The sequence below is a fragment of the Podarcis liolepis genome (genome assembly GCF_965112155.1).
Source record: "Podarcis liolepis genome assembly, chromosome: 6".
Lineage (NCBI taxonomy): Eukaryota > Metazoa > Chordata > Lepidosauria > Squamata > Lacertidae > Podarcis > Podarcis liolepis.
In genome coordinates, this window is record NC_139559.1 from 63,337,112 (window position 1) to 63,362,815 (window position 25,704).

At 42.0% G+C, this 25,704-nt stretch overlaps 1 long non-coding RNA gene across 1 annotated transcript; it reads left to right on the forward strand.

Annotated features, from left to right (window-relative positions):
• The first annotated feature begins 11,508 nt into the window (after positions 1-11,508).
• On the forward strand, positions 11,509-14,842 carry LOC310709323. The gene is made up of 4 exons (XR_014527464.1): positions 11,509-11,567; positions 13,962-14,029; positions 14,287-14,334; positions 14,583-14,842. It is a non-coding gene; the product is annotated as an uncharacterized lncRNA (long non-coding RNA).
• The last annotated feature ends 10,862 nt before the right edge of the window (positions 14,843-25,704 follow it).

Here is a 25,704-nt window from a genome sequence, read left to right on the forward strand (position 1 = left end):
AATAGTTAAATCTCTCTTTTTTGGGGGTATTGCTAACACTGGTGATTTTGATGGGGAATAGGTGGGTGGGGTTTTTGTTTTTTGTTTTGGTCCAGAGAGTGGAAATCAGTAAAATGGAAGTGTGTGTTTTTTTGCAGTAGGTGACCCTGCCTTGCTACTAGTGGATGGGTGGTTGCTGTTCCATCGATGGTATTAGGAGGCATTTTACTGAATGTTCCATGTGACTGCAAAATGATTGCTCTACAGATGTGCATATGAAGAAGGCGTTTTGTAGGAGGGAGAGAGCGAGAGATTGAGTTGGCTGAATGCAAATGCAAGCAAAAGATACTTGAGTTGGGCAGAGATCAGAGATAATGAGAGGTGTAGCTGGTGAGGAAGAGTCTCAAGGTGCTGATAAAAAGGCCCAGCGGGTCACAATTTTCCCTCAGGCCTAAGGTGTCCTGTATCTGCACTAAATAGTTCCTGCCAGTGGTGTTAAAGAAGGAGGGAAAATATGCTTTGCTAGAAAAACTTGAAGATGAAGCTTCATATTGCATTCCTATTATTAAGTGTGACACACACACACACACACAAGTTGTGTCAATGTTTGTGTGTAATTGTGTGTTGGGTGAGGAGTTCAGATATTCCACACAGGGATATTTAATGAATATTAATGACACCGTGAAGTAGATGCTAGTTTGTTAGTGGTGTGCAGAATGCTTAGATCATGCTAATGGTACAGGCTGATTCTCTGAAAGCCTTTCATGTTGATCTGAGATTTTAGTTTCCATGGCAACCTTCAGTGTTAAGAGGGGTGCTGTTAAAATGTATTGCAATTTTGCCTAGTCTCTCACTGAAAGAAAAATGTCAGTGAAAAACATTTGTGCCCTCACTCTTTGTAAGAGTGCCTCTTCCCACCTCCGTATTTCATTGCCTGCATCTATACAACTTCTACAGGCCAAGGTATGCCCGGTTTTGTTAGTGACTTACTCGGTGTCGCTAACAAAGTGTTACCTTTTCAGTGAGCATCATCTGATACCATTTGAAGCAATATACAAATTGATGTTCCTCACAACCATGGAGGAACTATAAGGTAAAAGAAATTAGCTTTTATAGTGGTTGTGGTGAATAATATAAAGATATCAGCTTCTGTTCTCCAGAATTCCAAGAGGAATTATTGGTCCCCTACCATACCTTACACCATTTTTCCTTTTTTGGCATTCTGACATTCTGCTCATGCTCAGAACATATGTTATATAGGGTCGCCATACAACGTGAAATTACTGTCCGGGAGGGAATTTTGAAAAATCAGCAAAATGTTCGGGGGTTTTTTCTGGAAGAGAAGAGAAGAGCAGAGCAGTTCAGTGCTCTGCACATATGGGGACATGTTTTCAGGAACAGTTACTTCAAAGTTCCACATCATAGAGAGAACCGATGCGTGTTCAGAAAGCTCCCAGCTATGTTGGCTCCCAACTTGTGAGTGACGGGTGGTGGTGGTGAGGACATGACTGTGGGGGCTGGACCACAGGGGGTTTTAACTTTAGGTTACAAGACATCCCCATTTCCTGGGGACAGTCCCCAGATTTACAAATCAGTCCCCCGACAAAATCCATCTATTTAGTAGGAAGTTGAAAAGTGTCCCCAGATTCATTGAAAAAAAATCTGGTAACCATGTGGCCAGCATGACTAAGCCGCTTCTGGCACAACAGAACACTGAAACCAGAGCAGTGTATGGAAACGCCGTTTACCTTCCCGCCGGAGCGGTACCTACTTATCTACTTGCACTCTGATGTGCTGTCGAACTGCTGGTTGGCAGGAGCTGGGACCGAGCAATGGGAGCTCACCCCGTCGCGGGGATTCAAACTGCCGACCTTCTGATTGGTAAGCACAAGAGGCTCAGTGATTTAGACCACACGCCACTCGTGTCCCTTAAATTTTTATACCACCCTTCAATTGCAGATCTCAGGGCAGTTCAAGAGAGAACTGACATGGAAGCGTTGTCTCCACATTAATGACAAACTATGGTTTACCACAAGGTATAAACTGGGCTATTCTGTAAAACCACCTTTTCTAAGAACAAGCACTTGACATAAAATTACAACGGATGTTCCAGTCTAAACCTGCTGCTGTACAGGTTTACAGGGAACCTTCAAATTGTGGGATTTGAAGCTCATGAGATGTACTTTTTCAAAACTGATGAGGATGGATCTGATGTGTATTATGTGAAAGGTAGTGACTTTTCTTTGAAAAGAGAGAATAAAACTGGATGTTCCTTAAATACAGAATTGGAAGTCACTGAAAAGGGGTGGATTATCCCCCAGGTTTGCTTTTGTTGTGTTTCCCCAGTACACTGGTTAAGTCCTATGATTCCATCTGTATTCTGTGGCCGAACTTCCTAATCCTTGCATTACTGAGCTAGGTCAAGAGAGCTACGATTACATTGTGAGCAAATGCTGCACAAAGGCTACTGGAAATGTTAACATCAAGTAGTGCAGAGGAAACCAGGGCAAAAATGGAGGCATAATTAAAAATTAGAAGTTGGGCTTCAGAAAAGAAGATTAAGGTATTAGACCAAGTCGAAAGCTCCAGGAGCTGCACAACAACACTTAATTTTCATTCTTGGCTAGACAGCCAGGGGGCTTCGTGCATTCAATAATGTTCCACTGGTTGAAGTTTCATTCTGCATAGAAACGTGCTCCATCCAGCAGGATAGGTTCAATAGATAAAGCACAAAAGAAATGTGACTTTATTATTTCTGGGGCGGGAAACGGGCAGTTTCTTCAGTGTGAAACAAAATTATCAGCACACACTTTCTTATGTAGTTGATCATTCTGTTTTGAATGCATCAGTGATGTGTGTTGGATCCAGTGCTGGTCATACTCAGAGCAGATGCAGTAAAGTTAATGGGCGTTACTAACTTGGGTCCATTTGTTTTGGCAGGTCTTCTCTGAGCAGAACTGTGTTAGGTACAAACAAAAATCTAAAAGATTGGGGGGGGCATGTATGCCACAAAACAGACCCAGTGTATGAGAGAATGCTTTGAGATGTACTGCACCTTATTTAGTCATAGATGCTTTAGTTGGGATTCTTGCATTGCAGGGGGTTGGACTAGATGATTGTATATATGGGGGCCCCCTAACTGGTTTTTCTTTCCTTTTTATCTTTCCCACTGAGCCCGGGAACAGGCAGCAATGCCACATGTAAAGGGCAGGAGTGTGGCTTTGATTCTCCACCACAGCAGTCAGTCTTAAGCTGGCTATATCAGAAAGTGATACTTTGAATGTGCAATTGGGGCATTGCAGAGATGGTCTGATGTCAGCTGAACATGGGAGACAAACGACACACCCCACATCAAATATTGAGTAATCAAGCCATGACAGATCCAGCATGTGGGAAGTCTTCCTCTAATAAACATATACATACTCTGATGGTCTGGGCTCTGAAATGTTGAAGGCTGCAGATGGCAGTATTACCAAGGGGCAGTTAATGCTGTTGCCTCACTTGAAACTCACCAAGTCCCAGCAAGCATGGCCAAGAAATGATGCTGACTCCCTTCAGCTGCTTTGAGGAAACGTATGATAGACAAGTGTTCTTCAACCTTGATTCCTCAGGTGCTGTTGGACTCCAACTCCAGCTCAGCCAACGGTCTAGAGATGATGGGAGTTGTAGTCCAGGAACACCGGTGGTTGAAGAAGAACACTGTGGTAGCCTAAAGGCAGAAGGAAGGACTAGTTCTCTTGAAGGCAGCCTCTTCTTGGTTCCTGTCACCTTCAGAACCGCGTCCAGCAAGGAAGTTATTAATCCCACACTGCATAATAATGAATCTAATAGCAGGGACTGCCACAGATAATTAGTGATGACTGCTAATAATGACGGGTATAAGATGTGGGCAATGGAACAAAACCAGAACCAGCCCCTGGCCACCCCTCATTGCCTCTTCGTCGCAAGCCTGAAAGTGATAATTCTCCAGCTGGCATAAGAGCGAGATCTTCCTTCAGTGCCTCAAAGCCCCTCTAGCTTATATATCCAGCAGAGAAAACAGCTGTGCCTGGTGAGGTGGCAGCGAGTGCTCTGCTACTCCCTCAGGGCCCAGATTAATCTTGCATGTTCTTACACTGAACAGCTGCACTCTCTTAGCTACTTATCTCAATGCTCTTCTCCCTTTCTGGCCTCTAAGCGTTTCTGTCACACTAGCCTGGACTACCTATTGATCAGACGCTCTCAGAACTGTCTGACCTAAGTGTTCTCTTGGATCCAGGTTCTCCTTTCTCTCCCCTGCAATCATTTTAAACACACAAACAGTGACCCCCATTCTGAACTCCATATAGCAGCAGAGGTTGCCGACGTGGTGCCCATGGATGCCCGTACATCCACAGAGGACTTCCATGATCCCCACGGGGGTCCCCCACCCCTGCTGAATTTAGACTTGAAAATTCTAGCCAATAGAAGTGTGTCCAATTCCCACAACAACTTTTCTGGTTTGCAAGGTTGGAGGCTCTGGCTATATAGAAAGACCATAAAATAGTAATCTGTTGAATCCCCTTTCCTCCTCCTCCTCCTCCACCTGGCCCATAATATCACCCCATTTCTGCACAGGAAGTTGTGTGAATAATAATAATAATAATAATAATTTATTATTTATACCCCGCCCATCTGGCTGGGCCTCCCCAGCCACTCTGGGCGGCTTCCATAAAAACCAAAAATACAATAAAATATCACATGTTAAAAACTTCCCTGAACAGGGCTGCCTTAAGATGTCTCCTGAATGTCAGGTAGTTGTTTATCGCCTTGACATCTGCTGGAAGGGTGTTCCACAGGGCGGGCGCCACTACCGAGAACGCCCTCTGCCTGGTTCCCTGTAGCTTTGCTTCTCGCAGGGAGGGAACCGCCAGAAGGCCCTCGGCGCTGGACCTCAGCGTCCGGGCAGAATGATGGGGGTGGAGACGCTCCTTCAGGTATACTGGAGAGGCTGTGAGGAGAGGCTGGCATAAAAAAACTGGCAAGGAAGGGCAGGGCATAGCTGACATTTGATAAATATGCTTTCCTATAGCCCCTGAGTTTCAAGGGTCAAAATCAGCATGCACTTAAATCCGTAGCAGGGCAGCAACGTATCTTGTTTTTCATAATCATAGGGGCTGGGGAGCCAGATTTTTATGTGAAGGCAGCACAGGAAGGGGAGGCTTATCTTCTCACTCCCCTGTCAAAATTGGAATGGAGATCCTCCCTTTGTAGGGTTAGGAGACTTGAGGGGGGTCCCCATTTGTGCATTCATACTTCTGTCTTCCTCCCCAATATAGGCATTCATACTTCTGTCTTCCTCCCCAATATCTTCATGAAATTGTCTTCATGCAATTTCCAGGGAGGGAAATGAGGTTCCTTTTCTACATGCAGAAAACCATGGGTTAGTCAACTGGTTTCCTTTTGCATATATTAGGAGAAAAATAAATACATGAATGACTATTGCATTGCCTATGTTACATATTAAAAGTCACACTGGATGCTACAGTGCGGTATGGCATGCCCTTTTCCGGACACTCCATTCTGTTCTCCACCCTCTCTTGACTTTCCATTCCATGAGAATAGTCAGTTTTCCATGTCCACTGAGCAGTCCAAGTCCCCACTTTAAGGTTCCCCTCCCCCCAAAACTTAAAAAATGCATTGAGATTCCTCCAAGTATGCTGAAGTAATATATTACCCTGAGCCCCTTTGGGAGGTAAAGTGGGGGGGAGTATGCAATTAATCATAATACAGTACTTTCCTTTTGTGTGTGGATGGTGCTGTTTTGGCTACATAAAGGTCAGCATTCAGAGAATGGATTTTCTACTGATATATAGCAACATATCCATGAATGTCCAGACCAGCGGCTCTGCATAGCTCATTGTCATGAGTTGACTTCTGAATATTACTACCACCGAGTGTAAACAGAGCTTTTACATTCTGGATCTTCATTCACAGGCCAACCAGTAGCACTAAGACTTCAATGGAGTCAGATATGCTTGTGCTCTAGAGCAGTTCACTCACATCCTTTGAAATTTGGTAAAATTTTCACTGGAGCTGAATAATAGTTTGTAGACAGCATAGAATCAACATGATCTTTAAGAACCTTTTGAAAATAAACCAGAAGGAATCGTGTGGGTAAGCAAAAGCTTCAGTGTGCACTGACTGATAAGCAACTTGAGAGTTTTCCTATTAAATGAAAGAATTAGACGGGCTTTGAACAGAGAACAAACAGCGGGAAAATTCCTCCCATTATTTCCTGCTGGGACTTTGGAAGAAAAAACCCAGTATTTTCAGCACACCCTGTGAGAAGTGCTTGATTTACTCCATTTCAAATGGCAACATTGGAGTTAGCCAAGAGACACCAAGAGCACTTTTTACAGAGGTCTTAGTATGGAAAATTATTATTTAGGAAAGACATTGATTTTGATTTTCTAAAACTAGATTCATGTATATAGGGAAATATTGTCTTTTTTTTCTTTCCACCAAATGTAAATGAACTGTGAAAAAGACTATGAATTGAAAGTTGAGACGATAGATGTACCTTTCTGAAGTGTAGGTGGGTTCCCACAAGGCAAGACGCAGTGTTAACAGCAAAAACCTTTATTGAACAAACGAAACTGGACAACAGGAGCAAAGCAACTACTTATATTCATTTCTGGAGGCCTGGGCCATTCCCACTCCCAACGTGATTGGCTGTCTAAACATCCAAGCTGCAAAGTCAGAGTTTAAGTGCCAATGGCAGAGGCCCAAATCCTGAAATGTTCTGTGATTGGATATCATGTATCAAATCAGAACACAGGGGCTCAGAATCCTTAGTCCAGACTCAAGCTCAGGCAAACACAGACCACAGAATACATAACACTTCCCCTGTTTATCTGTTTGCTTTGTAACACCAACGGAAAAAACCTTAATACAAGCAAAAAAAAAAAAAATTGTTTTAATTTAAAGGAAATATTGGCATTTGTTCAGCTTGTCTTAATGCCCTTGAGATCTGAATTCACAGGCAGCCAAGATGCTATCCTTTAGATTTTGTAGACTATAACTTCCATCAGCCCCAGGCAGCATGACCAGTGGTCAAGAATTATGGGAGTTGTAGTCCACATCTACATCTAATGCGCACCATGTTGGCTACCCTTGTCCTCGTTGCCGAAAGCAATGCCACGATTTGCAATACTCATTCAACATGCCGCCAGTTGTTTCCCAGAAATAAATTGGGAAGATGTATTTTTGGTCCTTTAGCTGCATATATAGCTGGATAGTTTAGGCAGAATCTCCAAGAAGGCCAGAAATTAGGACAGTGTGAATGACATATGAAAAGCTGAATTCCATGTCATGTTTGGATGAATGGCATGCATGCCGAGCAAAAATTTAGTCAGCTAAAGCACTGTGGTTCTTGCAAGAAATCTTATCTTTTTGTCCCTCAGGTGTTTTGGGAATTGTAAATGAATGTTAAACCTTTCCTTTTTGCATTTAAGGGAAGCATCCCTTGGGAAGTGACACTTCCTTTACAGGCACATTTAAATATTTGATTAGTTATTGTTTACACCTCTCTAGTTTGTTATGCAACAGAGATAGTTCACTTCCTATCCTATACCTCTCCTCTTTTTTTGTTTTTGTATAATGAGATTCTATATTGCAACTTCAAATCACATAATAGCAGACACCTGGAAGAGCTTTGCCCACAGAAGTTTTACCTTCAAATGCTGGTGTCACTGACAAACACAGAAATACTTTTGCTGGAATCCTAACTCCACTTACTCCTGAATGGACATGGCAAGAATTGCACTGGGTGTCAAGCAGGAAAGACTGGCACTCCCAGGTCATGAAAGGATCCAGCAATTCGAAATGTGGCATTTCCTTATTTCTTTGTATGTCTATTTATTCAAGGACCTCAAACCCGCTCTCTGTTAAATTCAGTTTCAAAGCAGGATACAATATAATAAACGTAACAAATAAAACATTATTAAACCAATTATATATGAAATGGATATAACCTTAACAGCAGCAAAGGAGCAAAGTCCAGCAAGGGCAGAGCCCATCTCCAACAATAATGATTGTATTGCCATGCACTTGCTTGAAGTCCCCTCTGCTGCACTGCTTGAAGCTCTTGAAGAAATCCCTGTTGATGCAGACGTTCCCTTGTTCTCTTGACCCGAGGCTCCTGTTTTAATGAGACTGTTCTATTACATATTTTAAACTATGGACATATTTTAATGTTTTAATTGGGATTCTTTTATGGTGTCTTTTAATTATTGTATTTTAATGGTGTTGTGAAATTGGTTTTTTAAAAATATTTGGTGAACTGCTTAGAAGCCTGTTTTTACACTAAGTGGTATATAAAATAATTCATAATGAACAAACAATAGCTAGTGCTTATTTATTTATTAATAATTAATTCATGTATGCCCTCTTTTCCTTTTGGCCAGATCACCACAATTCTGAGCACACATACTGGAGAGTAAGCTTCACTGAGCTCAGGGGGACTTACTTCAGAGTAAACATGCTTAGGCTTGCATCACGAAACATAGTTCTGTTACCTTAAACAATAATGAATGTTACCTTTGGCAAAACACTTTGGTAAGTCTCTCTCTAAATATACAGTTGCAATTGAAATGATTTACAATGGAGGTTGAATAATTTTGATTGCAACTATGTGTGTGTGGTGTGTGTGTGTGTGTGTGTGTGTGTGTGTGTCTATCTATCTATCTATCTATCTATCTATCTATCCATGCACAACCAACAACATATTTTGGAAACAGTGTATGTGATTCGTGCGCAGAAAAACCAAGAAGAAAATATTGCAGTTTTTTTTTAGTTAAAAGAGATGGGCAAGTTATCCACAACATGTTTGACATCCTGAAGTCCATCCTGTGCACTTCTAAGACTGCCCTTTTAAAAAGAACATTGAGTACACTATTACGGGTTTCCACCTGCCGACTGAACCGCTTTGTGGAAACAAGTCAAGAATTAAAGCCTGTCAATAATTGGCATTGCCATGAGCTATTTAATTTCCTTTGAAATGAATTCATTATTATTCCCCAGACATCAATCAGATTCCTCATTCATGGCTGAGAAAGCTCTACAGCAACAAGCCTTAAAATATGAATGAAGTGTCAGGTGGCAATTATTGCCAATTATGAATCTGGCAAAGGAAGACATAAACCGGAAGTGTCGCAGCTGGGCACCTAAAATTAGGTGCCCAACAGTGCTGCTCTGTGCATCTTTACTCAGAAGTCTCCCATTGTGTCCAACAGGTCTTACTCCCAAATAAATGAACACAAGTGTAGGAACTCAGAAGTAAGTGACATTGAGTTCAATGAGACTTACCCCCAAGTAAGTGTGCATGGTAGGGGTGGAGAAGCTTTTCCCCACTAAGGGTCCCCTTCCCTCAGAAGTAATGCTTCAGGGGCTGCATGTCTGTGGTAGGTGCAGTCAGAGATGCAATTCTATACATATGTCCTGGAGACTAGGTCTCATTGACACATGTGGTACTTTGGAGTAGACAAGTATAGGAGAATCAGGTAGGTAGCCGTGTTGGTTTGACGCAGTTGAAATAAATTTAAAAATTGTCCAGTAGCACCTTAGAGACCAACTTAGTTTGTTCTTGGTATAAGCTTTCATGTGCATGCACACTTCTTCAGATACCATGCATGCACACGGAAACCTATACCAAGAACAAACTTAGTTGGTCTCTAAGGTGCTACTGGATATTTTTTTTATTTATGTATAGGAGAAGACATGCATACTTCATCAGACAGTTCAGGTGTGCCTGTGCTCAATAGAGACCAAGCCTTTTCAAAGCCATATACCAACGAATCATTTATTATTTCAGGGCAATGACACATTTTGAGTTATGTTCTATGTGTCAGATCACTACTGAGTAGCAAAAATGAAAGAAAAGTCCTACATGTGTTCTAAGTTGCCTGTATGCAACAGTGGCCAAGGACAGGGCTCAGGTCCCAACTTCACTTTCTATTTAAAGAAGTATCATACCACTTTAGACAGCCATAGTATTCACCCCAAAGAATCCTGGGAAGTGTAGTCAGGGAAATATGAGTCCTCTAACAACCCTTAACAAACTACACTTCCCAGGATTCCTTGGGGGACGCCATGACTGTTTCAAGTGCTGGGAGCTCTGTTTATTGCCGTGCAAGCCCTATAAAGCGGTGCCTCTTCAAAGACCTCTGTTGGACTCAGGAGCAGTTAGGGGATTGGTTATGCAGGCTGCAAGAAGCCACAGAGATTCCATTGTGCCCTAGGCTCTCTCCTGCTTATTTGTTTAGTGCCAGGGATGCCAACTTGCTTCTTTGTTCCTGTGCTTTTAATGGCTGCTTAAATAGGAAGTGATACTGCTAGCACCACATCCACAAACTACTAGGTCAGCTTATTCCTGCAGATCAAGTTGCTGTTGCTGGTAAAGGATCTGGACAGGCTATTTTTCTGGCCAATTGGCAACTAGGTTATAAGTGATAGCAATGGGCTTTGTGTAATACTTAGCGGCTGATACATGGTCGCAGCCTCAGAGGAACCTCACTTTCCTGTATGGTCTGTGATAGGCAGCTATAAAAGTGAAAATCCTCCATGGTCATGAAAAAGACATCAGTAGAAATTTTAAAATGGAGGCTTAAATTACTTCTGGATTTTCCCCATTTTAGCATTGTTCACATGATAACTTACTATTGGATGTCGATTTGCCGTAACGCATTCTCACAGTGAACGCAATACGAATGTGAACAATATTTAGGGTTGATTGCAATATTCTTAGCGAAATTAATTTCACCGCTGATTCAAATTGCCTCCGTATGGGTCCAATGCCATTTTTAGTTTTGTAAGAAAGGCTTTTCTGGACAGCTGCAAACTATGAATGAAACGCACCAAGATATAAAATTGGAATTAATATGATTAGGTCATCATTTTAAGAGACATATCAAGGACATGAGCCAAAAGAATTTCAAGAAAAGTTCTCATTTGAGCTGAGAAGTGTTATTCATTTATGCTTTAATTTAAAGTGAAGTGGGTAGCTGAATGATCTCCTGATTATAAAGCACATGCACTTAGAATAGGTTACCACTGGAAGTAATAGAGCATTATGTTTATTGCCTATGTTAAGGCACCTAGCACTTAATGTTCATCTCTTCAGGCTGATGCCTTTGATGGCTTCCTCATTTCATATCTGTGGAAACTTCAGTAGTTATTCTAAAACATAATCTCACAATATGCTCTTTGTGTGTGTCATAAATGCACACATTCCAGTCATCAGATTGAAGGATGTGGGAAGAGTAGACTGTCCCACTTGGAGGGAATGGCTGGCCGGAACCTGAATAGGAATGCTCCTTTTATGAGGGAGGATATACTGCAATGTTTTGTTTCAGAGCTCCCTTGTGATGTAAGAAGGGGGAGAATGACTCATTTAAAAAATAGGTCTGTCAGTGATTATGACTGCCTTGTCTGTGTTCTCTTTTTGCTTCTAGAACATCATGTTCAACCTAGCCCTTTCCCTGACATCATTGTGATGTGTGATTAGCCACTCTGGGTCCACATCACTGGCTGCCACTGGTGGGAAGTGGCCTCTTGTAGGCCAGCCTAAGGTAACAGACAGCAGGCTCTAACTGTGGGATTTAGTAGCAGATTGCATAAGCCCTTCTGGATCACTGGGATAGCTTATAGGCAAAGGGAACAACATGCATGTCTCCAATTGCTCTACAGCGCCACCCTGATATTGGTGGAGAAAGCATGTCACAGCTTGTCCAACCAACCAGCGAACACAATCTTGGTAGCCAATCTGGACCCTGGTGGCTGTTTCAGTTGCTTATCAGCCAAAGTAGCTGTTTTACCAGGTGCTTTGTTTCCTCACTGGTTGAGTCCTGTCCTGAGCTTTGTCTTACTTGGAAGCGGTACCTGAATTAAGCTCCAAGCCATCCATTCTCCAGCTATCTAGTCTGTTTCCCAGCTAGTCACCATCTCTGACACTTGGTAAAATGGGTTCTATTTTTTTCCTTTTTATTAATACTTTTAAGTATTTCAGTTATACAGAATACAGTAAAGTGAAAAAAGAAAGAAGGTGCAATATATGCATGCATACACACACACACACACACCACACACACACACACACACACACACACAGTATTGCTAATACATATATGATTATTAATAACCTACTACATTCTGTATAAATTTGTTCCAAATATAAATATATTTATCCAAACAAAGTCTGCATCTATAAGTGATCTGTTCATATGTTGCAAGTGCTGTCATGTCTTCCATCCATTGATTAAATGGGTCCATATTTTTATTTTTCCAGTTCATCAATACTAATCTTTTGACCATAGTTAGGGGTGCATAGAATCCATTCCCATTGTCCAGTTGTCAACTTCCATATAATAGGTATATAATTCAAGAGAATATTTTCCTCTGAAATCTTAAGTTTTTTCATACAGTCAAATTTATGCAGTTGGCTTCTTAATGAGCAAATATTTTTGGCTTTCACTTTCTTAGCTAGGTAGTCGCTGTTTTTATGGATGGTTATATTTACAGTGGTACCTCGGGTTAAGTGCTTAATTCATTCCGGAGGTCTGTTCTTAACCTGAAACTGTTCTTAACCTGAGGCACCACTTTAGCTAATGTGGCCTCCCGCTGCCACCACGCCGCCAGAGCACGATTTCTGTTCTCATCCTGAAGAAAAGTTCTTAACCCGAGGTACTATTTCTGGGTTAGGAGACTCTGTAACCTGAAGCGTATGTAACCCAAGGTACCACTGTAATGGATTTTATTCTGTGCTTTGAAATGATACCAGTACCGATGAAAGGTAAGCTATGAATCTTTCAGAATAAACAAATGAATAAATAAATACAAGCTGGAATATGCAATCCCATATAAAATATGATCTGACAGATAGCACGGAATAATTATTTGTTTAGTTTCTTACATTTATATCCTCCTGCTCTTCCATCATGGAAGTCATTGCAGCATATAGGTGATTCCTACATTGTCACCCATCCAAACACTGATCAGATTTAGACCTGCTTAGCCTTAGCAAGGTGGTGGCTTCATGTGCCTTCAGCCCATACCCTTGGTTCAAATAATACTAGTTCAGCTACTCAGTAAAAAGAAAGGTAGGGTCTCACACATCAGGGAGAAATACAGAATGTATACTATAGGACAGGACTGGATGTTATTTTTATGCCTCTGTTTTATCACTGTTACAAAATTATCTACATAAGAATAGATGCAAGCATGGGGATGAGAGTAATGCTATTTTTTTCTCGTCACCCACTGAGCAGAACGAATGGCAAATTCTGCAGGTGAATTTGAGGGGGCTAAACATACTTACACATTTCCCCAGCTGCTCATTTCATATACTGTACAGTATAACAGAAAGATAGCTAGGGTGTAGAGGGGATTCACGAGGATACATTTCCATGTAATCCAAGTGTTAAATCTTTTAACCACCCTGAATATGTTGGACAGGAAGGCCCTGTAGCATTCTGCTTCTACTTCAACAATCTTTTTGTCCCCATGGAACAGGTTTGTTTTGCTTTGTGTAACATGACATTTCACCAACACTGAGCTTAAAAGAGTTGTGAGATCATGGCTGGCGATTTACATAAAATACAAAGGAGCATTTTTGTTGGCAATATTTACACTTCTTCTTCTTTTTAATGCTTAGCCGAAGAAATTTGTTTTAATGCTGCCAAATGGGAGTTTTCCATCACTGTCAGTCACTTGCATGATATAGCTTCATTGAGAGCATTCATTGAAGCGGGGAGCAGGAATACTATGTAAACAGTGGTGGGAAATGTTATTGCTTATTTTGGCCGGATATATTGGAAGCCATATTTTATTATTTTGTTTTAAATGGAGAAAAGGGGAAGCTCTCAGACTTGACTAATACAAATGTATATAAATTGTCAAAATTGTTTCTCCTGTGGGAGAAACAAGACAAGAAGAATGATTATACTCTTTCTCTCTCTTTATATTAGGGAATCAATAAAACAATGGCCTTTTTATAGATATGGTAAAGGCCCTGGCTTTTGTACTGATTTTGCAGGTAGGAGATACTATTTTGTGCATGAATTTCAATTAATTGATTATGATTTTATGTAAACTGTGTTATTTTTACCGTTGTTAGCCGCTCTGAGCCCGGCTTCGATTGGGGAGGGTGGGATATAAATAAAATATTTTTATTGTTATTATTATTATTAAAACAACTTCTATTCAAAGCTACTACATTACCATTGTGAAAGAGGGTCCCCCCAAGGCCTTAGGTTTTGGTGATTTTATTTTGGATTTCATTTGTCTTGGCAGGGCTAGCCAATATCTAAGGTAAAGTATACACTGGGGGGCTGAAGAAGAGTAGAAGAGTTTGGATTTGCTATCACGCTTTATCACTACCCGAAGGAGTCTCAAAACGGCCAACATTCTCCTTTCCCTTCCTCCCCCACAACAAACACTCTGTGAGGTGAGTGGGGCTGAGAGACTTCAGAGAAGTGTGACTGGCCCAAGGTCACCCAGCAGCTGCATGTGGAGGAGCGGAGACACGAACCCGGTTCCCCAGATTACGAATCTACCGCTCTTAACCACTACACCATGCTGGCTCTCAGCATAAACACTGGATGCAGAATGAACTGACGTGATGAAGCAAGTTCAAAGTAGGCCATGAAGGGGAAGGCTGGGGAAACAGTAGGTGAGAATTACTCATGCTCCTTTCAAGAGAACAAGGAAAGCCTAAGAAGTCAAAGGAGGACCACACAGAGAATGGGAAGGATACATTTGTGTGTGAAGAAGCGGGCCCAGGAATCAGTTTGTTTTGTCAGCATGTCAAGCAATCTTCTTCTTGACTGGGGACCCCCTAAGTATACAAGCAGGAATCCTCTCTGTGTTGAGAGGACCCTTTCCTTCTGAATAAAGACCTAGCAAGAGTATTTATTTATTGCATTTATACCTCACCTTTCCTCCAAAGATTTGAAGGTGGCATTCATGGCTCTCACCACCCTGAGATGCTGAGAGCTGGTGACTGGCTCAAGGTCACCCAGTGGGTTCCATGTCTCTCTGGGGATTTGAACCCTGGTCTTCCAGGGTCTTCCGGGGTTCAGATGGCCATCTTTGTGGTCCTGTAGATGAAGTCATGGTACATCACAGTTTCCTTTCCCTTCCTTTTGGCGCAACGCACAGGGTCTAATGACTGATCAAAATCTGTTGCTTGAACTTAATTGCTTTGGAAATGCGTTTGCAGAAAGTATTTGCCCCCTCAGTCTTCACTTCTGTCACATTGCTTATAGGCTGAGGTTGCCTTAACCAGCAAAACACAACTACAGTTCCAGCATCACTGCTTGTGCACTTGGCAGAGGATGAATTAGATATTTGTCGCTTTTTTCATCACACTGGGCAGAGACTCTCGTTTTGCAGAAGGATCTCGCTTGTTAAATCTGTGTGAATATGTGAGGGAGGGTTTATATATGTCTTCCATGTTTGGGTTTAGAACTTGTGCTTGCAGAACTAGCCCCTCTGTTTTGGTTTTAGTTTTTCAATTGCAAAGTAATGTTCAGGTGCAGATCTTAAGGCTACTAGATTTGAATCTGAGGTGTCAAAATGACCTCGGCCGGTCCAGCACCGGCTGCAGATTTTGAGATGCCCTTGAGCAAGACATCCTCAGTGGGCTCCACTCCTGAGTGGGCCCACCTCCTCCTTGCTGCTGGTCACCACTGCCTATTTGCTTGCACTTTTCCTCTGGGCCCAATCCAGGAGAGGGGAGGGGCCTGAGTGAGGCAAGCAGAGGCTCCTGTATTAAGTGAGACAGTCAGGAAATCTGTCAGGAGGAGGAGGTCAGTGACACAGAGGAAAGACACAGTTTGAAGGAATACACCCTTATCTGGGAAGTGACTCAGCGCACACCCTAATGAGAACAGGGGAGAAGCAGGGCTGGAGGAAGCATATTAATTCTTCCTATAATAGCAAACACTTTTAGAAGCAGCTGTTTCTCATTTTCCCAGCTTCCGTCACTGCTCACTTGTTTCTAGGGGGTCTCTGGGGCCTTTGCCTGGACCCTCTGCTCAGGTGTGAGCCTAGGCACATATCCAGTGATGCTGACCTACAATGTGCAGCAGATTAAATCTATAAATGAGAAGTGATTGATCCAAAGCTTGTTTTATATTATTTCTATCTTGTCACACTCCTCTCTAAAGAGGCTTTGGGGCACTTTGCAGAACAGCATGCATCAATAAAATGCATTATCTTAAACTTAAAGCAGCAGTTAAAAAAAAAAAATCTATACACAGCAGCCAGCAGAACAGTTCAATAGCAAAGAAGCAAACCACAACCTCCAGGGAGCTGTATCCCCTCTCTTTGAGGTCCTTTAAACTGTGACAGGGCAGTCCCATTACACGTACAACGAATGTAATTCTAACTGGAGCAATCCTGCTTCAATAGGCAGCTGACGGGGTGAATGAGTCTGTCGCCTTGTTTGCAAAGACACCTTTGTGAAATGAGGACAGTGGAGGTGAACTGGTGATGTCACTACATGAACACATCATGTTGTGTTTCAAGGTGTCAGAACGTTACTTGTGTGATGCTCCTTAAATGTGCTAGACTGGAGTTAAGAGCAAAGGAATCAAAGGCTTGATTTGAGATAAGGAGCAGAGCAATCCACACTTCTGATTGGCCCTGCTGGATGGGGGTTGGGTGTGCAGTGGCGTAGCGTGGGGGGTGCAGGGGGGGGCCGGCCGCACCGGGCGCAACATCTGGGGGTTAGGGTTAGGGTGCACAAATCCATGGGTTAGGGGGCGCAAATCCACGGGTTAGGGGGCGCAAATTACTTGCCTTGCCCCGGGTGCTGACAACCCACGCTACGCCACTGTGGGTGTGGCAGAGGTGCACCTCTGACAGCAGGAGGCCACCACCGTAGAGGTCCCTACTGCACCTGCCAAAAGCACAGGCAGAAGCTGCCACCAGCAGTATCTCACGGGTAGTAGCCAGCACAAAGTCCCAAAATGAGCATTTCTGGGGAGTAGGTGAAGCTGAGCTGAGGAAAGATTCACTAGATCCGAAGCCAGTCCAGTTGCTGGTCATGGGCTTGATCCAGGCGTCTCTCCTAACCCAGCCTGGAGGTTGTCTTGTGGAACTGTCTACTTTACTGCTGCCTCACATCCCACCCTGGACAACATGAAGAGCTGGGCTCTGGATGCAGTCGTGGCTCCACTGTTCCATTCAGCCCTGCTGCTCCTGACTGGGAGTTAGGATTGATCTTCAAACTGGTTAAATGGTGGTTTGGGCAGGTGATAGTCCTTGGATTCCATAAAGAAGTATATTAAGGAGTCATGTGCTTTTTAAAATAGTGATAAGGACTTAAAAAAAAAACACGCTCTGTGGCTGTCTGTGGTACAATTTTGTAATTTACAGCATGCATCATTGTATGTTGACACTAGTTACAATTATATCTGTATTTAACAATGCTTTGGGCTCTTTCTAATTAATCAGACAGATTTTATACAGAAGGTGCTTAGATGCATTTGAAATGTTAATGTTCTCCAAGGTGTGGATGTTCCAGAGAAACTATGACACAATATCTCTCTGCTTGGCAAATGACACAGATGAAGCTGTGAAAAGAAATATATTGCAAGTGATAATAGATCAGATTTTTCAGTTCATTGTCAGCATCGAGGACCTGATATGCATAAAATGTAGGTCACAGCATTCCATTGAGCACCCATATCTAACTTTAATAGGAAAATAAACCGTGTTACTCTGAAACAATGGGCACCAGTGAGAAATAAAAACGTTTATGATACAGCATTGCTTTTTAAGCGACGCTCGGTAGTACCGAATTCCTATAGCACTCATTAAGTAATTTGTTTTCTTTACAATGCAGTTTAAATAGTTTATCTCTTCTATTTTTCTGGGGGGTTTTATAGTTGGAGAATAGGCACTGCAGACAAGATTTGCCTGCTGAACAGTCTGTCACTTACTACACGCCTGCTCACAGTGAGAAATAACTGGGGGAATGAACGAAATGACAGTAGACAAGAAAGAACTGGCCAGCCACATTTCTTTTCAAAGCCCTCAATATTGCTGCTTTAGCCTCCATGAAATAGAGATGATGTGAACATTCTCAGTTTTGGGGGTTCGGGGACAATTTGATTTGCAATCAGATGTGAAACTAGACTTATCTCAAGTGAGTCTTTCATTAAGGCAGGAGCATCTAACTTGTGGCACTCTAAGATGTTGCTGGACTCGAACTCCCATTATCTCTGAACATTGACTGTGTGGGTGAGATGATGGGCGTCGGAGTCCAACAACATCTGAAGGGTCTCAGGAGCTCCCCCTACTTGGCTTAAAGTTTTTCTAAAGCACTGAAAATTAAATTGGGTTATCCTGACTCAGTTTGGTAAAGCACCAAATCAGGGCCCTCCAAATCTTGTTGGAGCTGAAAGGATGGACACTGGAGGTATTGGGTTTGACCAGCCACCAACCAGTAGTCTGACAGGTGAATTTCTCTAAGAGAACATAAACCTCGTAGCTTCTGTATAACAATCTTTTACTGTGGCAGCACCTGCACTTTGGACCTCTACCTACTGACATCAGACAGGCACCCTCACTGTACCCCTTTCAGCACCTACTAAAAACATTTTTTGTTTAGGCAAGCCTCTCCAGATATGCAGAATGTGGGCATGTGTTTTAATCCACCTCTGGCTCTTCCCTGATTTTAATTGCTTTTTGAATATTTTAAATTGCTGTTTCTACTGATAATTTTATTGTTTTATTCTTTTTTTGCAGTTCTTTGGGGGAGGGTTACAATCAATTTTTACAATAAATAGGATGAATTTATTTATCAGTGTTTTGGTGCAGAGGGAGACTTGTCATGCTTCACATTCAAACAGCATATAAATTTTATGAAATAATAACTAAACAAACAAACAAACAAACAAACAAATAAATAAATATTCTCTTGGGGCTGTCATTTTTGTTGTTTCGGGAGACAACTGGGAGTCAGAAATTCTTGCCAATTTACTTCAGATCACCCAGTAGATTGTGACCCACTTTCTCACCACCCCTACTTTATTGTGTTAGTGTGCCTCTCTGGATGCAGGCTCTTAGCTGCACATGTGGTGGGACTGTGAGGTTATGGCAGGATTCCAGTTACAAAGGTTCCAGGGAATCTCCAGAATTTTAACCATGACCTTTGCTTTCACTCCCCTCCATTTTTATTCTTAGAAATTTAGATTGATAGGGAAATTATGAACAAGAGCTTCTGCCAGCTATTGAACCAGTGTCCTCCAAATTACTATATTACTAAATGGATGCAAAGAAAAAACAGAATTCAGATAATGCTGGAAGGTCCTCTTAGGAATGTGTCCAGAATGCAGATTTTCACCTGGAATCATGAATGAAACAAAAGAAAAGTAAGTAGAAAATAATTTTATATCAAACTTGAGGGCACTTCTCCCAAATGTGAAATGTGAAAGCTTCCCCACCATCACCACCAAGGACAATATGAGAATGTCATGTCTGCAAACATACATCTTTAAGGAGCTGATATTTGTCTAAATCAGAACACTGTGTGAGGCTGCAGCATGCAAGGATAAAGCATATTAAGAGAGATTCAACAAGACAGGAAAGCAGACTATTATAATAAAGGGGGAAGAACAATATTACACATACTGATAGTAATATCAGGCTTCAACAGCTGGGAACGTTTAGAGTAATGTGAAAAGAAAATTGTTGAAGAATGAAAACTTAGGCACTATTTATTGTTGTTTGATGGATTCTGCCCTCCCCATCATAGCTTAGAGGCTCTTCAAAGAGATACAGCATATTTAAATGCAAAAGGTTAAAAAAAAAACATGGTTAAGGAACACAGGCTATAAATGTAGGTTTCTCTGTGTATATCATCTTCAAAGATGCCACAGGCACCTAGTCTTAAAATGCAATAACCAGAGCAGGGCTGCTCGTAACTCCTGTTTAAACAAATTTAAAGAGAAATTAAAAGAGCAGCTCTGTTCAGTAGTCTTTCTCTGAGATCTATGCAGCTGTGGGCCATATAGATGATGGGAATTCCATTCCACCCTTTGCTGCAGATAGGTGGGATTGTTACATGTCACATGTCTGTTTACATTTCAGCACAGATTGCTGGAGTACCGTGAGTGGAACATCACTCTGTATTGCTTTTGTCGTTCTTCTCAGAGAAGAACACGGGGAAAGCATCTCTACAGATGTACAGATGTGTGTGCATGTGAGGGTTTGCACATGATCCAGAAGAATCTTATGTGACCAGGGATCTTGATCACTTGGAATCCCCTGCATGTGTACAGATGGGGAGAAGTGGCTTTTATTTATTGGTTTGAACACAGAGGGGATAGAGGGATGGGCTGAAGACATAGATTCATTTCCCCCTCAATTTGTTGGGTATATAAAGTAGTGGGGTGCAACTAGACAAAACCCAGCAGCCATTCTTCTAGGAAAAGGCAGAGTTTAGAGGGGGAAATTTGGAAAACGGAAGTTGTGAGGCTCAACTCCTTCCCTTCCTTTAGCTTTTTCTGTCCCAAGTTATCCTCCAAACAGCTCTCCTGCACCCACCCAAGGATTGCAAACATACATTTGCAAGAATAAACACATGTCTAGATCCTACACAGGGATTTCACCTGTTTCATTTCCTGGTTAGGAAACTGAAATTAAACCACAGTTTCCTGGTTCAACTGTAAAAGGCAACCGTAGTTTAAGCAAACCACAATAGAAACACCAAACCCACTTCATAAGGGGAGGGATAGACAAGGGAGAGAGTAAACAGACACAACTTTATTAAACTGAAATAGCATACCCTCCAACATTTCTCTGATGAAAATAAGGACATCCCGTTCCATAATGATAGTTTTACTATTTTTACCCCACACATGTTATTGGGTTGCTGTAGCACTCTGGGAAGCTTCCAACATATATAAAAATAAAAAAAATAAAAAAAATCCTCCTCTATACAGGATTGCCTTCAGATGGCTCGGGGGTTGGATAATTCCATACTCTCCAACATTTTTCCAATGAAAATAGGGACATCCTAAAGAAAAGCAGGACATTCTGGGATCAAATCAGAAACCGGGACGGCTTCTCTAAATCAGGGATGTCCCTGGAAAATAGGGACACTTGGAAGGGTCTGAAATAGTTGCATGTGAACGGGACCAGTAAGTGCAACTTGAAATACTGAAATCTGTGTCAGATGTTATTTTAAAGCCAGGGATTTAGAAACTCTGCCTCTAAAATTTAAATATAAAGTAATGCATGGATGAAAAAAGACATGGAACCCCACTAACAGTGAGACCAGTGTGATGCAGTACCAGTTTCTAGTATTTCCTTGTTTGACAACATTGGTAGCTTGTGAAATGGTTTTTTGCTGTTAACAACCCAGCACAGCAGATCGGCTGAGAGGGGAGAGGAATCCCATTTCAGTTCCGTTGTAAACTAAAAGGACAAACAGTTGATTAAATCAAAATGTAAAGCTACCAGGAAGCCTAAAACTCCATAATATCTACAGCTGTTATTTCTCTGACCACGTGATAATGTGTATAAAGAATCAGGAGGAAATAATGCTTTATATTTAAACAGCAACAGTTCACAGGAAATGTCTGAGGTGGCCCCATTAAATGTAGCATTTTGACAGAAGTGGGAAAGAGTTAAAGAACCACCAGGGCTCTCAGGTGAGCCTTCGGTTTAGGAAAAGTTTTTGAAAGTAGGTTAAGGACATCAAATGCAAGCACACCCAGCAAAGGAAAGTTTGATCAAGGACAGCCAGTGTGTGGTTAGGAAAAAGGAAGCTCTCCCTCTCTCGCTTGTCAGGCTATTCTTCATGGGCTGGACAAAGGTGACATTACAGAAATACCATGTACCAATGTTTTCAGAGAGTCTAATAAAGCATCATGCCAGATCAAAGGCAAAGGAACTGAAGAAAAACTTGTCTGCTGGTTTCATGAGCCAAAATAGAGAAGGACAGCCCAAGTCCCTCTAGATTTAGATCCCCAAGGCTCCAGCACCAGCCTGATTTCCACGTTTTTAAAAGGAGATGAAGCAGCAAATAGTGAAGATTAGACATTAGATAAATGTGTGGAATTCTAATGCATTCAAACTGGTATGTAGTGGATAGTGCAGTTTGGGGCTAGTTGTGGTGACAAACATGGCAAGCAAGCAAACAAATAGAAATGATAATAACAGGCAATAATTGCTGAATATTAATATTGACAAATATGGTTAGTGATAAGGAAGCATCTGCCCCACCCCCCACCACAAACACACACTTCCACAGCTCATATTCACTTGGATCAAAAATAAGTCAATTTCCCCCTGCAAAATCAGGAACGAGCGAATTTCCAGACCAACCAAAATTCACTCCTTTGAGCCTTGACACCCACTTCCAACCAGCCCTCCATCCAGCCCTCTTCTCTCTCCTCCTTTTCCTTCCAGCCTGTTGACTGGACTGCAGTTGGTGTGACAGTCATGCTTTGGTGGTAGCAAACCTCAGGGAAAGAGAGTCAGGAAGGGGCTGCTGCTGCTGCTTTCTTCCTCTGGTGCCTGGCACACTGCCAAACACTGCACTAGGCCACTCTGAAGTCGTTGGAGTTTTCCCAAGGGCTACTGCAGTACTAGCACCCCTTGGGGAACCACATCTCCCAGAGGCGACTTCAGCCAGGATCCTGCCATGCCTGTGGGCAAAATGATCTACGGTCTAACTGAAACCCCACTGTGAGTTGCTGCCACTGCCATGCACTGGAAAAGGATAAATTAAGAAAGTATGGATGGAGGAGAAATTCCGTTCCATTTTCCTTTAGATATGCACCATCCTGATTCAGACTTTCCAAAAGAGTACATAATTCGAAGCAGAGACATCCTTTGAAATTTGCACTTCTCTGAACTTTGCAATGTATTTCTCCAGCCAATTAATGTGCACAAAAATGCATATACTAAGTAAAGGGTGCATTAAAATGCACATATTACTGAAAATAACATACAATTAATAATAATAATAATAATAATAATAATATACCGCCCTATACCCGGAGGGCAGTTCACAGAATAAAATCAAAATATAAAACCACAAAACACATTATCAAAATTTAAAAACAACAACCCAATAACCCCCACCCCAAAAACCTACATTTTAAAAGGGCAGAGGATCCTCACAACAATTAAAATAAGACATAAAGTAATATTATGGGAATTTGCATTGTAAAAATTAGGTAAAATTACATTCCGGTGTGTATATTAGGAGACATTTGCTGAAGTGGGGGGGGGTTGTTTTTTAAAAAAGAATTGCAAAATGATGCAGAATTGCAGAGAACTGATTGGCAAAACGAGAAACTGTGAGGATCCAAATTAAACTGATTCACCCATCCCTATAAAAGAGACAATCTCAGACTCTGACATCTTCCAGGTAAAACCTGACATGGGCTTGAAAGGCATCAAATGTGTGTTTTCAAGTGCAGCGTTATCACTTTATTCAGTTTCATAGCTGAGCAGGAATTTGAACCTAGGCTTTGCACATCTGAGCCTTTAGAAACTGTATCACAATGGCTTCCTTTCTCTTTCTCTAGCCCTCGCCCTTTTTTTTAGAGCTGTCACGATACAGCTCTCCACCAAACTGATGTTCTACGGGAAACAGGAGCTCTTGACAACTGTCATGGAAACAAGTGCCAGATCTTAGTCACTGAGAAAGCCCATTAAATAATGTGGGCCCCTCTTCTTCTGAAGTTAATTTAATACTAGCTGTGAAGGCCAGCACTGTGGAGCATATGCTTCATTCAGCGCATGAAAAAGAACCAGCCATTCTATAGTCATGAATCTCTAAGTGTTAGCTTTGGCAAAAACTGCTCCTCGCTTTTTGGTCAGAAGGCTGAGCAATGAGAGGACTGTCTCCTACAAAGACCAGCATGGGATTATGGCAGCAGCATATAAATAAATGATTCCATATGGAGGAGGGATTTCCAAAGCTGACTGACTGCATCTCCATTGACAGGCCAGCATGCAATGTGTCAGATCGAGTCTCCAAGGGCTGTTGTGACCAGGCTTTCCAAGCTGTGCCTTAATAGTCTCAATTAAAGCTAAATGAAAAGTCATCTACAGCTCCTGAAATTGTGCCCAGCTTCTGCTGGTGTCATGCAGGAAGATGTCCTTTTACCAGTTCGCAGTCACCAGCGTAGATTTCCAAAAGCTTAATAGGAAGAGCTGTGCCACATTCTGCTCGCAATTACCTTGTTGATGTGCTCTGCAGTGTGCATATTAATGTGGAAGACACTTTGAGCACACAAGGTGTGGCTAAGATATGCACAGGGCAAGACACATTCAGACAGAGGAACCCTGACTAGTGTATGAGCATTACATTCCAGCAGATGTTAGTATACATCCTGTTTTGTTCCCTTTTTTTCATTTGCTTATTTACATCCTGTCCATGCTTCAAGAAACTCTGGGAGGCCTACATGGTCATTATCTCAATTTATTCTTATAACTACCTTGGGAGGTAGATTAATACATTGATTGTCCCATGTCATCCTGTGAGTTTCATAGCAGAGTAGAATGTGAACTGGGATCTTTCTGATCCAACTCCAGTGCTTTAGCCATTATATGGCACTGGCTCTCAGATGATATATTTTCTCAGTGTATTTTCAGTAAACATATCTGAAGGAGCAAAAATATCTTTAGGAGCGTCTCCACCCCCATCGTTCTACCCAGACATTGAGGTCCAGCTCTGAGGGCCATCTGGCGGTTCCCTCACTGCAAGAAGCCAAGTTACAGGGAAACAGGCAGAGGGCCTTCTCAGCAGTGGCACTCTCAGCTGTGTGGAGCTTTGTTAATGTTCCTTAGCCATATACCAGGAACAGGAGTAAGTGAATTAATTTTGGCTTCAGCCTAGTCCCCAAAGCTGTTTCAGGAACACTTCCACTTTGATCCAGTAGGGGCTGTGCATGCAGAAAAGGTCAGTGTTGGTGCTGACCTTTAAAGTCCTAAACGGCCTCGGTTTAATAAACCTGAAGGAGCGTCTTCACCCCCATCGTTCTGCCCGGACACTGAGGTCCAGTGCCGTTGGCATTCTGGCGGTTCCCTTGCTGTGAGAAGCCAAGTTACAGGGAACCAGGCAGAGGGCCTTCTCGGTAGTGGCACCCGCCCTGTGGAACACCCTCCCACCAGATGTCAAAGAGAAGAACAACTACCAGACTTTTAGGAGACATCTGAAGGCAGTCCTGTTTAGGCAAGCTTTTAATGTTTGATGCATTACTGTATTTTAATATTTTGTTGGAAGCCGCCCAGAGTGGCTGGGGAAGCCCAGCCAGATGGGCGGGGTATAAATAATAAATTATATTATATTATATATAAATTATAATCTACTTTAACATTCTGCCTCTACTGAGGTACAATGTTTTCTTTTCTCATTCTGTAATAATTTTAAAATGCGGTGCAATGGAGACTTTAGAAACTCAACATCGTGTAATATTCCATTGTCTGCTGATAACTTTTAAACCCACCTTCTCTCAAGTTCAAATGAAATAATGGACTCATCGTCCCAATTTAAATGTTCCATGTGGTTAATTGATGGCTGGAAATTGGAAAGGCAAAGGAAGAAACTCTCCCATCAGCTGTTCGTTAGCAGCTGTTATATGGGGAAAGTACCCAATTTCAATTAATAAGATACCTAATCACCTCCTGGAGCTTAAAAGACACATGAACTCTATGCTCACCATGGCAATGAAGTATTTT